The 14,520-nt window shown below is 35.2% G+C and overlaps 1 non-coding gene across 1 annotated transcript; it reads right to left on the bottom strand.

Annotated features, from left to right (window-relative positions):
• Positions 1–2,860: 2,860 nt before the first annotated feature.
• On the bottom strand, positions 2,861–2,933 carry TRNAS-CGA (transfer RNA serine (anticodon CGA)). The gene has a single exon. It is a non-coding gene; the product is annotated as a tRNA-Ser (tRNA).
• Positions 2,934–14,520: the final 11,587 nt, after the last annotated feature.

Genomic DNA, 14,520 nt, shown 5'->3' with positions numbered 1-14,520 from the left:
TTGTGGAATCCGACTCGACGGAAAGGACTTTGTCCGAAATTACAGTCACGTTTAGGACTGTGTATGGGATGGCCCATACACAGTCCTAAACAGGCTGAATGACGTCGTGGTTCGGATTCGTAAGTCTTCGAACTCTAAACCTAAAGTCGTTCATTACGACAGGTTAGCTCATTACTATGGCCATAAGTACGTAATATAAATAATTGTAAATAGTATAAGACCATGGTCCTTTTTGTTTTTAAATGTGTATTTGGTTTGATTTGTATTAAGTATTTGTTTTGTATTTAGTACTTGATAGCATTTGATTTGTTTAAGTTATCTATTACATTTATTGTAATGTAATGTTTATACCTCAGTTGTTTATGCCTCAGTTGCATTTATGCCTCAGTTGTAAGTTTGGCTTCCTGTCCATCTCTTTTTGATTTTTGCCCGGGACGTGCAGTCCTTGGGAAGGGGGCAGTGTTACGAATTTGGTATTTAAAAAGCTAATGTTAGTTCAATTATAAATTAAATGGTTTTATTTCTCGCGCAGTGCAGCACGTGACGAATATTAAAAGAAAGCTAAGTCGGAAAATTGAAAATACAAGAGCGCGTGCATTAAATAAATAAATATCTCTTTTTGATTTCGAGAAAGTACTGGAAAATTCTAGCGCGTGATTTTAAAATCTTATAAAAGGAGGAAAAAATCTCAGTTAGTAGTTGCTTAGTTTGTTGTTATTTAGAAAACTGCTCTTGTTGATTGTAGCGAATTCGAATTCGCGGATTAGCTTTCTTTAGCTGTTTTGAATTACGTTCTATTGGACATTTGAGTAGTTAAAAGATAACTACTGTGAGATATTGTAATACTGCATGATAATTTGAGAAAATTTAAGCATTTTTGTTGTAATAATAATAAATTTTTGTTCATTTTTCATCGGACTTGTGCATTCATTTCATAACGAACCCGTACGCATGCAACATTATTTTAAATTACATTCCACTCTGTTTTATAATTCTTAATCTAAATCAAACCTTTATTTTGGCCCTTTATTTTTTTTTTCTTTTCCTCTATTATTTTTTGAGCCATTTATTTTAAATTTTATTTTGTCCCATCTTTTCTTCCTAGCCTTTAGAACTCGTACAAAATGTATGAAGTTCTTTTTTACTCTCCTCTGAAATATGAAATTGTTTCTCTTTCTATGTCCTTTTCTTCGCACCTAAGCTTGATTTTTCGCTCATCGGTGCAAAATGACTTAGCGGGTGCAAAACAAGACATCTGTCTGTTTTGTCTGTCTGTCAGTCTCGAGAAGCTAAAAGTACTAGAAATTTCTGGCGATCAGTTGAAAACTATAAAAGGCCGGAGAGAGAGCGTCTGTTTGAAATTGCTTAGTTATTGTTGTTGCGAGTTGTTTATTTCCATCAGAACTGAGATTAGCTTTCTCTTTAAGATGCGCTAATTTTAGTAGTTTGAAGTATAACTACTGATAATATTGCGTGATATTGTGAACACTTGTAGGAAAATTCCAGAGTTCTGATATATTTCTTTTTATTTATGCGTTCAATCTATTAAGAACCCTTGCGCAAGCAGCAATATTCAATATAAGAACAAGAAAGGGAAATATTTTTGTGCATAAAATGCTTTCATTAAAAAAAAAAAAAAAAAAAAAAAAAAAAAAAAAAAAAAAGGTTACAAATATAATGCTAAAAATACTCTTCCGATGCAGCGCATTCTGAACTTTGTTAAGTAAGGTTATTCGAATATGGTAAAGCCACAAGGGCTAGCTGCCTAAGAGGAGGGATGCCTTTGTGGAGAACTTTCTGAGGGAAACTGACTCGTATTCGCGTTACGAATGGGCAAAACCACGAAAAGAAACCCTGCAGCTAGCCCGTTCGCCTGGGATTAAAACCTAGCCAAGTCGAACCACCAGTACAGAAGTACTGGTCGGGGCCTGAACTTTGTTAAGTATAGACCTGATTTTATTTCCTGTTAAACTTAGTTTTTACTCCGTTTTCAGCCACAATTCCTGGCTGAGATATTTTAGACATCATTGAACCATTTCTTTCTCTCTCCCCCCTTTGCATTAAAGATGCAGCCTTGGATAATAGCTAGTGGATTTTCTTTACCAAGGCCAAATCTCTTATTTTCTGCTGAGTGCAGATGTGAGTGTTCTGGAAGGCCAAGTCTTCGACCTCTAATACTTTTTACGATCCAACGAACGGCGCTGAATTTCTAGAGAATTGATAATGAAATAAATTAAGATTCTATCCGACGATAAAACACATTTTATTGTCTTGAATAACAATGGCTGTCTTTCAGGTTATCTTAACGGTCTGATTATGTTCGAGAAGTTACTGAAACCTCCATTCATTTAATTGATACTAAAATAAATGCATCTTTCTATTTTCATGAAAAACAAACGTCATGGAGCAAGAGAAGTTTCAAACAATATTAACCTCATTTTTTCCTAACGTTTCATAATTTAGAAGCAATAATTTTTCTCAGAATAATTTTCTTCGAATGTCAACGTTCTCAAATTTATGAATTTAATGTTCTACATCCTCTTATAAACTAGCTTTAACGTAAGCACCGCTTCTCCCTTTGTTATAGTTTTCTGTAATATTCTTATTTCGTGTTTGAGTTACAGCGGTGTTCTTTGTCACTTTTAATATTATTAATAACTTTTATAAATATTTAATAATTTAATTAGTATATCTGTGTTTGTTTAGTGTGGTGATCCGTAAATGAACGCAAATTATTAAAATTGCTGAAAAATGAAGTTATTTATTCCTTTCTCAACCAGTTTATGCAAGGCTGGATTTTCAGCCATGACTCTATAGAGACATTAGGTTATTTCGAAGCAGAAGAATGGAAAATGAGCCATGCCCTCGCCGGGACTCGAACCACGGACCTCTCGAATTCGCGTCGAGCGTGCTGACCACTACACCACGAAGGCATGCTAGAAGACAGGGGAACTACCTTATACACTCCCCCTTTTTAAAGGTCGACTGAGGTTTTAGGGGATCCAATCGCCAAATCCTGATGGTGAAGAATCATCATTCACCACCTTTTAGTTTGGGCGCCACTGTAGAGACAATAGGTGTTTTGAAGCAGGAGTCGTGAAAAATGAACAATGCGCTCGCCGGGACTCTCGAATACGCGTCGAGCGTGCTGACCACTACACCACGAAGGCGGGAGAAATACCTTATAACTCTAACAAAAATACAGATCAAGTTTCGCGCCCTGGAGATCAAAATGTTTTTTTCAGTACAGTGTTGCCATTACTTGCTTTGAAATCGTTGAGTTTGTTAATCAAAAATTCTTTAAAGTTTTATAAAATATGAAACAGACAATAAAACAAATTTCAAATTCGGGCATTCTGATGCTCATATTCGGGTGGAGGATTGCGTCCTTCAAAATGGGATGGCTCTAGATTGGATGGCTTCAAATTGGATGGATCTCGTTTTTCCACTGTGCGAAAAACATACAGACATTCGTACATATTTTTCACTATTTAATTTCCTTAAATATAATACAGAACGACAATATCTGGTGGCAACAATCTGAAAAGTGATACAGCGCTTTTAGTGTTTCAACGCAAAATGTTGTTTGGAGACTAACAGTCCTCATAATTTTGTGGTATCTTTATATCCCCTTACTCTTGACATGATAAAAAATCCAACCTGAATTTGTTACTTCAGCATTTATATTCGCCAAATATTGCACATAAGCTTTTGATATTATTTATAAAACGCAGAGTCTTTTTGTTTGTTCGTTTCTTTCAGCTAAGCCTTAGAGTCATTTTCGAGCAAACAAATGGAAAGTTTAAGCTACTAAATTCTAAGAAAATCTCTGTATTCTGCCAGTTCTACAGATTATTTTCTTCAAATAAAATAGTTAGTTGAAGGTTGGTTTCGGCCATGAAGCACTTATCTTCTTTTCGCAGAGTATTTTCAAGTTGGTACTTGTGTATTAGCGCAACAATATTGGCTCAGTTTAACGATTTTTTATAGAAGAAAAAGAAAGTTGGCCTGTAAAAAATTATTTATTCGATATAAATATATTATTGCATACTTATTCTGCATTTTAATAGGGTATTTATCATTTAAATGAATCAATAAATTTACTTACAGGATCTCCCCCCCTCCGAGTTAACGTCCCGCCTTTAAATTTTGTGATTATCACTTTACGAACAGATTGAAAACAATTGTTTCTTTTGGCAATTTTGTAGCAACTCTATTCTTGCGGAAACTTTTCCGCATTTTTTTTATTGTAAGCAAATTCCACAGGTGTATATTTTAGAATTGAATTTAACTCTTTGAGGAGCAGGAAGAGGCAATTAACTTTTTCAGCAAAACTCTTTGTTTTATTTACTATATCAGATGTTACAATGAAATTATTTGCGACAATTACACGTATTTTGTCCAAGATGGATGAAAAAAATTACCACTTCTGGTGGTTAGTGTCAGAAATCAGTCTCTATGGTACTCATGGAAACAAATTTTCTTTTTCAAGCAGAGTGCAACTTTGCATGTGCTGCATTCCCACACTGTTCTTACAGGCATTTCTTGGTGCTGCAGAGTGCACATCTTCGTGATGTTGTCTTCGATGGCTGAGGCTTATTTTCTTGAAGACGAATTTCTATACAACTAATGGCTTATGTTTCTTGATTGGCTTATGTATCTTCATTGCCATCTAGTGAGCTACAAGGGAACTTCAGAAACGGTTACTCTTGAAAACCACCACTCATACGAGTGAGTAAGATGTTCAATAGAAAAGGTGGTTATTGTAGGTTATAAGGTATTTCTCCCGCTTTCCTAGCGTGCCTTCGTGGTGCAGTGGTTCTGCACGCTGTGCTGTGTCGGTATTCCAGAGGTCCATGGTTCGATTCCCGGCGAAGGCAGCTGCTAATTTTTCATCTTACTTGCTTCCAAAAAATTCTAATGTCTCTACAGTGGCACCCGAACTAAAACTGGATGATAATTTCTCCCCACCTAGGATTTGGCGACTGGGTCCCCTAAAAACCCAGTAGCCCTTTAAAAGGGGGAGTATATAAGGTATTTTTCCAGCCTTCCTAGCGTCACCCGAAAGTTCTGTTGAGATGTTTTTGCAGACGATGTTTCTTTTGATATTTTTTTTTTTTATTTTAAATGTAAATACATCACAAGAATTAGTGCCTATATATGGAAAATATCAATTTGTAATGTATTTTCTCCCTCTTTTCCACATGTCTTCGTGGTGTAACTGACAGCACGTTCGACGTGTGTATCACAAAATTCTAAAAGACTGTAAAAATGATGTCGAACTAAAATGTGGCGGACAATAATTCGTCACCAGCAGAATTTGGCGACTGAAATGTATTAAGAGTTCCCTATCTGATATGAATATGTGTACGATTAACCATAAATTTTGTTAGAAATAAAACAATTCATCATTTTAAAATGGTTTGAGTATTATGGGGGGGGGAACTTGACTTAACTATTTTTAGCATTTATAGCAACTAAATGCTATTTATAGCAATAAAAACAGTGTTCAATATTTTGTTTCTATACAACAATCGAAATTTTGAGAAACTGATGAAAATGCACTAATATCTGGATCACGTTCCAAGCTAATACAAAAGAATCCAAGTTTTTTCCCACGAAAAATCGAACAACACCCAAAAATTAGTATTTGTAAAACTTGCAAGGAATATAGAACAGTTTGTGATAGAAGTTTACCCTGAAACTGCCAGAGGAGTCGTTAGGGCAAATGCATACAAGTCAACAAGACGGAAATTCTTCTTTAAAAAAGAAAACAAGAAAAACAGGCCTGACTTTCGCAGAACTCATGGTAAGCAAAGGTTTATCGCACTGCAACAATGTTATGTTTCCAGATTTGTAGAAAACAAGGCGATCTGTATAAATATATAAACAGTCTTAAATAAATTGAAAATATCTGCAAGAAAACGTGGAATGCAAAGTGCATTCCTCTATCATGATAAGGATACTAAATATACAGCCATTAAATGTTCGTTTGTTGGTTGCTCATACAACTAAGTCATAAAAACTCTTCCATATTCTTCGGATGTAAATCTTAATGTGAATTAATTGAAGGAAAGTATAAAGAAATATGACATTTCTCCAAAAGTTCTATTGGAAGGAATTCTTACGAAGAAATGAAAGAAACAGAATATTCTTGCAGGAAAAAAACTAGTTAAATTCATGTCAGAGAGAACGAATATATATATATTAACCGAAAACGTTTTGAATAACTGATATCAACTATAACTGATATCAAACCAGTCAAGCAGGTTTTAATAATAATGCTAAAAAAAATCTGAAATGTTTTAGATTTTAAATTACGTCCAAAGGGGCGTTTTTTTAACGTTTTGTGTGTTACCTTTATTCATTGAATATCATGTTCTTTGCACTTAAACCATAAAACTTAGTTCAATAGCAATGTCGCAAAATAATTTTAAGATGAGCATATCTTTAGAATTTCCCATACACAGTTCGACGCGCTAGAGATAAAAAGGTTATCCCCCGTAGAGTGTTGCCATAGCTCGCTTTTAAATCGTTGAGTTTGTTACTCAATAATTCGTTAAAATTTTACAAAATATGAAATCGATATTAAAACAAATTCCAAATTTCAAATTTGGGATTTCAGATGCCCATATTCGCAGTAGGATTACGTCATTCAAAACTGGATGGCTCTAGATACCGTTGTTTTATTACAATGTGAGAAATAAACAAACATTTATGCAGATTTTTCATTATTTAATTTCTTCAAATATAATGCAGGACTCTAACATTTGGTGGCAACAGTTTGAAAAGTGAACCGACATTTATAGGAGTCCGACGCAAAATGCCAAAACGAAAGTAATAGTCCTTCGGGACTCAAATCCCTTTGGACTAATAATATACAGTGACTCACAAAAGTGAACGTACACTTAACGAGTTTCAGTGAAATATTGCTACATATTAAAACTTTCTTTTGTGGAAAATCAGTAATAAAAAAGTAACAGAAAAGTTACCTCACAATAGTTTTCGTACGCTTTAAAGTAATCCGCACATATTAGTAAATATTGTAGTATTTCTGCCAGCTTTCAAACGTCTGGGCATAGAGTTTACCAGTTTTTTTTTTGTGTGTGTGTGTGTGTGTGTAATATCTGCATCAATGTTTCTCCATTCTTCCATCATTACTGTTTTTAGTTCGGTTTTTGTTTTAGTGTTGTATTTTGTATAACTTCTAATTCTTCCCAGATTGGGTTTAAATCTGGTGACTGAGGTAGCGTTTTCAGAACTTGTGGACAATTATTGACGCTCGAAAGGAAAACATTGAGGGCCGTGTGCTTTGAAACGTTATCCTGATAAAAAAATAAAGTTGTTTCCGTATCCAAATTCTGGGCGTATAATTTAAAATTATCTTTAAAATATTTAAATAAAGAGCGTGGTTCATTGTGCCATCAGTAACATTTGGTTAAAAATAAACCACATTTGGTTAAAAATAGAACATAAAATTCGAAAACAAGTTGTTTGTTTTGAAACAATTGAAATTTGTAATATAAGATGAGCGTGGATAAAATTAAATCAGAAATAGTTGAATCAATATTAAAAAGATTTCAATATGATTATTTTAAATTAAAAAATATTCCAAAGAATATTTAGAAATTTTTTTAATAAAATGAGTTTTTTTTATCTTCATTTAATGGAACAGTAAGTGTTTAATTAGTGTCTTGAGCATTATTTTGTACTCTGTATTATACTATTATTTAATTTATATTCTTATTTTTATCAAAAAAAAAAAAAAAAAGTCTAAATTACTCTCGAAATTAAATATTAAGCATTTTTAAATCTAACAATTAATTTCGATTGATTAATTTTTATTGTTGTTGCTGTAATCACTTAATTTGATTTTCTTTGTGAAATGTGTCTTATATTATTGTGTGAGCCATTGTATATATATATTTCTTTTTTTCCGCTTTAATCACATTGAAAAACTTCAGATTTGGGTTATTCATTTATATGGTTACCAATCTGGTCCAATATTTCAAAAAGTTAAGAAAAATAAAGATTCTAAAAATTTGCATAAAAAAATGCTAGTCTAGCAGCCTGCTCAGCATTAATTTATTTTGTTTATTTAAATTATTCAGTGTAGCAGTTTTCAACATTTCCCAGCTGTAAAATGTGTTCCAGACGATTAAACCTTTCTTTTTAACATCCGATAAAATGAGCATTAAAAATTTTCAGAAATGAATTACCGCTTACAGTTTACTATATCCGGTTGCTAATCGTGAATTTTATTTTTTATTCAGAACAGTAAGCTGAATGATTTCGCTGTAAACAAATGAACATCTGCCATTATTTTTATTTCCCACACAACCCTTTTTTATCCCGATCCCTCTTTCCTTAATTTTCGGATTTGTGTTCTGAATTATTTGAAAACTCATAGGATTTATCTACAGTTTTCAAGGCCATAGCTGTGAAAGTTTTTTTTCTTTGTTATTTCGAACGCGATTTTCCCAGAGGAAAAATTACTGGAGAGTTAATTTTCCGCTTTAGTGAGAATTCTTAATTTCCTTTCGTCCTCTATATTTTTTCGCTTTCTGGGATAGATATGCTTTCCCTCTCCGTTTTATACCTAAGTTTAAAAAATCTAATTCTATTGTAATGCACATTTGCAAAGAAACGGTGTTAGATTTAATCGAATATCGATAAGCCGAAACTGAAGAGGGGGGGGGGAGAATTCGAGGTGGTGTTGTGGTGTGGTGTATTTAATTATGGCAAAGCACACTAGGGCTATCTGCCTAAGAGGAGGGATGCCTTTCGTGGAGGACTTTCTAAGGGAAACTGGCTCGTATACACGTTACACATGGGGAAAACTACGAAAACGCCCATGCAGCCAGCCCGTTCGCGGGATTCGAACCTCGGACCGAACTACCAGTGTTCAGCGTCTTTACCGCTCGGCCGCTGGTGGGCGGAGAATTCGAGGAATGAAAAATTCACATATTTTTTAACTCAGAAAACTTAATATTAATTTCATATTCCAGGGCACATTTAGATTGGATTTATGGAAATTCTACCATACCTTGAACACCGACTTTTGAATTATATTGGAGTTATTAGGAGTACATATGTGTAAACTAATGATCAAAATTAAAAAACAAGAAAAGGCACTATGATGCAAATTGATGTCAGACGGTGTTCCACATATATTCAATCAGGTTTAAGTTATAGGCGTCTAGTATGCATAGGAAGTACACATTAATGAGCTCTAAAAAGACTGTAAAAAGAATTATCTTACAAAAGTCAGAAGAAGGGTATATAAGACCTTTTTATTCAAACTCAAAGATCTTCACAGACGGCCTCTCTTGGACTAACATAAGCCAAGATTTCTGGCTTAACTTAAATAAGTAATGTTGAAACGAAATCAAATGTACTTAGATTAGCTTAACGGCTAACGGTTCATAGGATAAAGTAACGCGCAGGAAGGCTCTGGTTTGTAGAAAAGCGGCGAGACAAGTCTAAAGGCTAGAACACTCAGCACCACAGATTCAAATCACTGTTTAGTCACTGTTACAACATGGCTAGGAGTATCGAGACTGTGCCCTTATAATGACAATGATAATGATGGTTTCAAGTAGACAGAACGCACTCTAAAATCAGCAAAACCTTCACTTAAATAGCACTTCTTCTCCTTTAGTCCTTTAGACACTCGCTATTTTATTTACATTCTGGCATGAAAAGCGTGAGTGAAAACGGACAGCGACAGAAAAGTTACTTAACTCAAAATTAGCTATTAGTCAAAAATAAATAGACAAATCCTCACAAAGTCAATCGGGTTTAAGGAGAATTTGTGGTTCACGCCAATTTTCAATTTCTTAGCTTTCAATATACTGTGAAGTCAAAGCTGTGGGGACCACCATAACCGTTTATTAGAAAGAAATCACCATTAACCTGCATCTCGAAAACTTTTCATTTGTGAGTCAACAGCTTCATTTCAGTATCCGCCCACCAGCGGCCGAGCGGTAAAGTCGCTGAACATTGGTAGTTCGGTTCGAGGTTCGAATCCCGCGAACGGGCTGGCTGCATGGGTTTTTTCGTGGTTTTCCCCATGTGTAACGTGTATACGAGCCAGTTTCCCTTAGAAAGCCCTCCACGAAGGCATCCCTTCCCTTAGGCAGATAGCCCTAGTGTGCTTTGCCATAGTTAAATACACCACCACACCACCACCATTTCAGTATCTTTCAGCTATCGCAGGTACATCGGTAAAGGTCTGTAGGTTAGGTCCAGCTGTTTAAAATGGCGCATGTCAATACGATGAGTCCACCACCTTTATATCATTGTCTTTGGACACTATTGTTAGGACTACTGCATGCGTTTGCCTTCCTACAAACTGCAGCATATAATCACTTTCTTATGAAAACCTATATTTTATCAGTAAAATGAACTCGACACCGCTCATCAGGTGCTCCTGTCTCGATGACCATTTTAATCCGACGCTTTCCGCAACCTTTGAATCAGTGGGGACGTATTATTTGGTTTTTAGAATCATCTATTATGAAGCTTTCCGCTTAGAGTTATGAAAAATTCTCTTGCAGTTTTTTTAACCAATGGCGGGCCCTCAGCCGACTTCGGCTTGGCCGCTACAAAGGCCAGACGTTGTGGTCACTTTATTATGGAGGTACTTAATAGATGGGCCACTTTTGCCTCCTATGAAGGCAATTTATGGAATTTATGGAACAGTCTTTCTCCTGTCTCTTTTGCCGATTAAAGCTAATTAATGGTCCTTTTTTTTAAAGTCCAAAGGAGGGCTTAACTTAAATAAGTAATGTTGAAATGAAATTAAATGTAGTTAGATTAGCTTAACGGCTCACAGGATAAAGTAACGCGCAGGAAGGACTATTAATTTCGTTTTGGCATTTTGCGTTGATTCACGACAAGCATTGTTTCACTTTTCAAACTGTTGCCACCATATATTATCGCTCTGCATTACATTTAAAGAAATTAAATAATGAAGAATCTGCAGGAATGTATGCATGTTTCTCGCACTGTAATAAAACAACGGTACCTAGAACCATCAAAATTTGAATAATGTATCTTCCATAGAATATGGGCATGTGGAAGCCCTAATTTGGATTTGAAATTTTATTATCGATTTCATAATTTGTAACACTTCAAATAATTTTTTCTTAACAAACTAAACGATTTCGATGCGAGCAATGGCAACACTGTGCGGAAAAGAAAACATTTTTATTTCCAGCGCGCGAGATCGGAAATTCTAAAGATATGCTCATTTTAAAATTAGTATGGGATATTGCTGATGAACTTAATTTTATGGTTTGAGTACGCAGAACATGATACTTAATAAACAAACGTAACACACAAAACGTCCCTTTAGACATAACTTAAAATCTGAAGTTTTTTAAATTTTATTTATTTATTTATTAAAGCGTGGAAAAGCGTTAGCCAAGAAGGGCTATTAGTTTCGAAACAGCAGTTTGCCTCTGTTCACTATAAACGGCGTATCACTTTTGAAATTGCTGTCACCAAACATTATCGCCCTGTATTATATTTAAACAAATTAAATAATGAAGAATCTGCATGAATGTATGCATGTTCTCGCAAAAGCGACGGTACTAGAGCCATCCAATTTTGAATAACGTAATCCTCCACCCGAACATGGGCACCTAGGCCGAATTTTGAATTTCGAATTTGTTTTATTATCTATTTCACATTTTGTTAAACTTTAACGAAATTTCGATTAACAAACTCAATTATTTCAAAGTGAGCAATGGCAAGACTGTACGGAAAATAACATTCGCGCGAGACTGTCTATCGGGAATTCTAAAGATATGTTGTTTTGAAATATTTTGCGATATTGATGTTGAATTGAATTTAATGTGGTTCAGGTGCGAAGAACATGCTATTTACTAAATAAAGGTAACGTACAAAACGTTAAGAAAACGCCCCTTTGGGCTTGATAAAAAATCTGAAAGCTTTCAGACTTCCTCCAGCTCCTTCCCCCCCGTTTTCACCTTTAATGGTAGGCATCATTTCTTACGCCATATACAGATCAACAGCAAAATAACAAAAGATTTAAAACAGCATATTTTTAGAAATTTCGATAGACAGTCGCACGAGCTAGAGATAAAAATGTTTTCTCCCCTGCAGTGTTGCCATTGCTCGCTTTCTAGTCGTTGAGTTTGTTAATCAAAAACTCGTTAAAGTTTAATGAAATATGAAATAGATAATAAAACAAATTGGAAATTCAAAATTCGGGCTTGCAGGTGCCGATGTTCGGGTGAAGCACTACGCTATTCAAAACTGGATGGCTCTAGGTACCGTCGTCTTTCACAATGCGTGAAACGTGCATACATTTATGATGTTCGTCATTATTTAATTTCTTTAAATATAATACAGGGCGGTAATATTTGGTGGCAACAATTTGAAAACTGATACGCCGTTTTAGGTGATTGAATGCAAAATACCGTTTCGAGACTAATAGCCCATTCGGGAGTAATGTCTGTTTTGGGCCCACTATGCGGTTCTTTTGTTTAAACTGCTGTATTATCTATCTCTCGTGAAACAAATACCGGGTTTTCAATCGTTAAACGCCAGTTAGTATCGCTTTTATGCCGTTATTCTAATCTATTGTTATTATGCCCTTCAGCTGAAAAAATATCCCTAGTGGTATTTCAATATTTAATTCCGTAAATATATAAGCAACGTAAAATTCACGGTTTCTTGAATATAAAGGAGAAACTTAGACAAATATAACATGAATATTTTACAATTTGCAAATATTAAATGTTTCTGCCATTTTTTTTTAAAAAATCACATAAATTGAACCACTCTCTTCTATAAGCACAAAACGAGAAATGTCATGATTTCAGCTAACCTTTCGAAAGGGTGGCATTCTAATATATCCCGGTTACCGAAGCAACCCTTAAGTGCCTCCTACCATTACTTCCGGAATATTCAGGTGCGATTCAAGCAACGGTATATTTAATACGAATTACTTGTAGAAATGAAAATCGTAGCACCCCAAGTGAGAGGGGACTTTCAGTTTCGACTACATCTGCCATGACCTTCGAGACAGAATTTCCATCATCTTGTCCTTGACCGCATTTCTCACAGTCCCCCCAATCCTTAAAGGGGGCGAACACGTGCCTTCTCTGGGTCTCGGCCGGAACAAGTCTCCCAGCTGCCTCCCTGCTTCTTCTCAGGACCTTGACTGCCGCCCTCTTGGAAGACATAAGTGGGGGAGAATGTTACGCAATGATACGAAGAAGAAATTTTTTTTTGGCCTCTCATAAAAACTCTGGCAAGCAAATCTCCGTTAAGAAGGGGACTTTTTCCCGCTTTTCACGACGCACTGCTCCCAAAAAGGTATAAAAAAGTGTACAGTTTTTGGGAGAAATACGGAAGCAAAAAGTAGGTGCAAGGTTGAGATGAATTTAGATCAGGGTCAGTTCATAGGAAATGAATTCCGAAAGCATGCCATTACAAGTAAAGAAAAGAGGAAATCAGTTGTTAAGTTTAAGATTACATTCCATCGATAGGGGGTCAATAGTTAATCGATTGTAGATTGATTTCACTTAAAACAAATAAATAAATATTGCGATCTAATCTTTCAGTTTAACACCTGAGAAATGTCATCAGTCGGTATTCTTGTTGTATAAAACATGCGAGTTCGCCAACAAATCCAAATAAAATTCTGTTATAAAAATAACTTACTCGAACATAAATGTAATAAGTAAACGAAATAGGTACTTAGGAGCTACTGGAACTGCATGAACTTGAATTCGCTATGAGCAAAACAACGGGAAATAATGTCAAGTGGCTCAAATAATAATAATATTCTGTTTCCGTATTTTCATTGTTATTAATTTCAATTATACGAGTTATATCTTTAAGTGTTTATACAATGAAATTTTAAGGTAGGGCCTTCTGGTTTAAAAGTTTTGTGACTTAATTGTTTGACAATAGCATTAGAACAAGTACAGGAATTTTTATCTTGGCGAGGAGCGCAAGATTGCGTTTATCATTAGCATGGATCTTTGGTACCTTGCCAGTGCGACATTGGCCAGCTCCATTCCAAATTTAAAGGAGAATCCCCAGGGGAAACGGGTCGAAGCCTTTTCGACTCGTCTTCGCCTATAATCAAACCTCTTGAGAGTACGTTTCGGCTCGCCTTGTATTTTAATTGCCCTTTTCACTTAGGAGCCAAAGACACTACATGCTTACAAACCAAAAGACACTACATGCTTACAAACATGCAAACCTTCCCTGGGATCCGAACCCAGTCCAAACAACAGGGCAGTCAGCATCAATAACCATTGTACCGAACAGGGCGATTTAAAACGTTTTTCATATGGGATGCATAACTTTGGCAAAAAGATTACCATTAACATGATATTGCGAAAGTAACCGAAACAATAGCGTAGCTCGAAATAAATTTAGTACAGAATTTCGGGTGAGGGAAAGATGCCTGACTTCTGCAGTAACAACTGCAGAGTAAATATATTTTTTTAAATTTATTTATATACTACCGGAAGT

Source organism: Stegodyphus dumicola, chromosome 1 (assembly GCF_044657685.1).
Source record: "Stegodyphus dumicola isolate Sdum_Otavi_A_Nest chromosome 1, ASM4465768v1".
NCBI classification, from domain to species: Eukaryota; Metazoa; Arthropoda; class Arachnida; order Araneae; family Eresidae; genus Stegodyphus; species Stegodyphus dumicola.
Note: the sequence above shows the minus strand (reverse complement) of the source record. Positions and strands in the feature narration are given on the sequence as shown.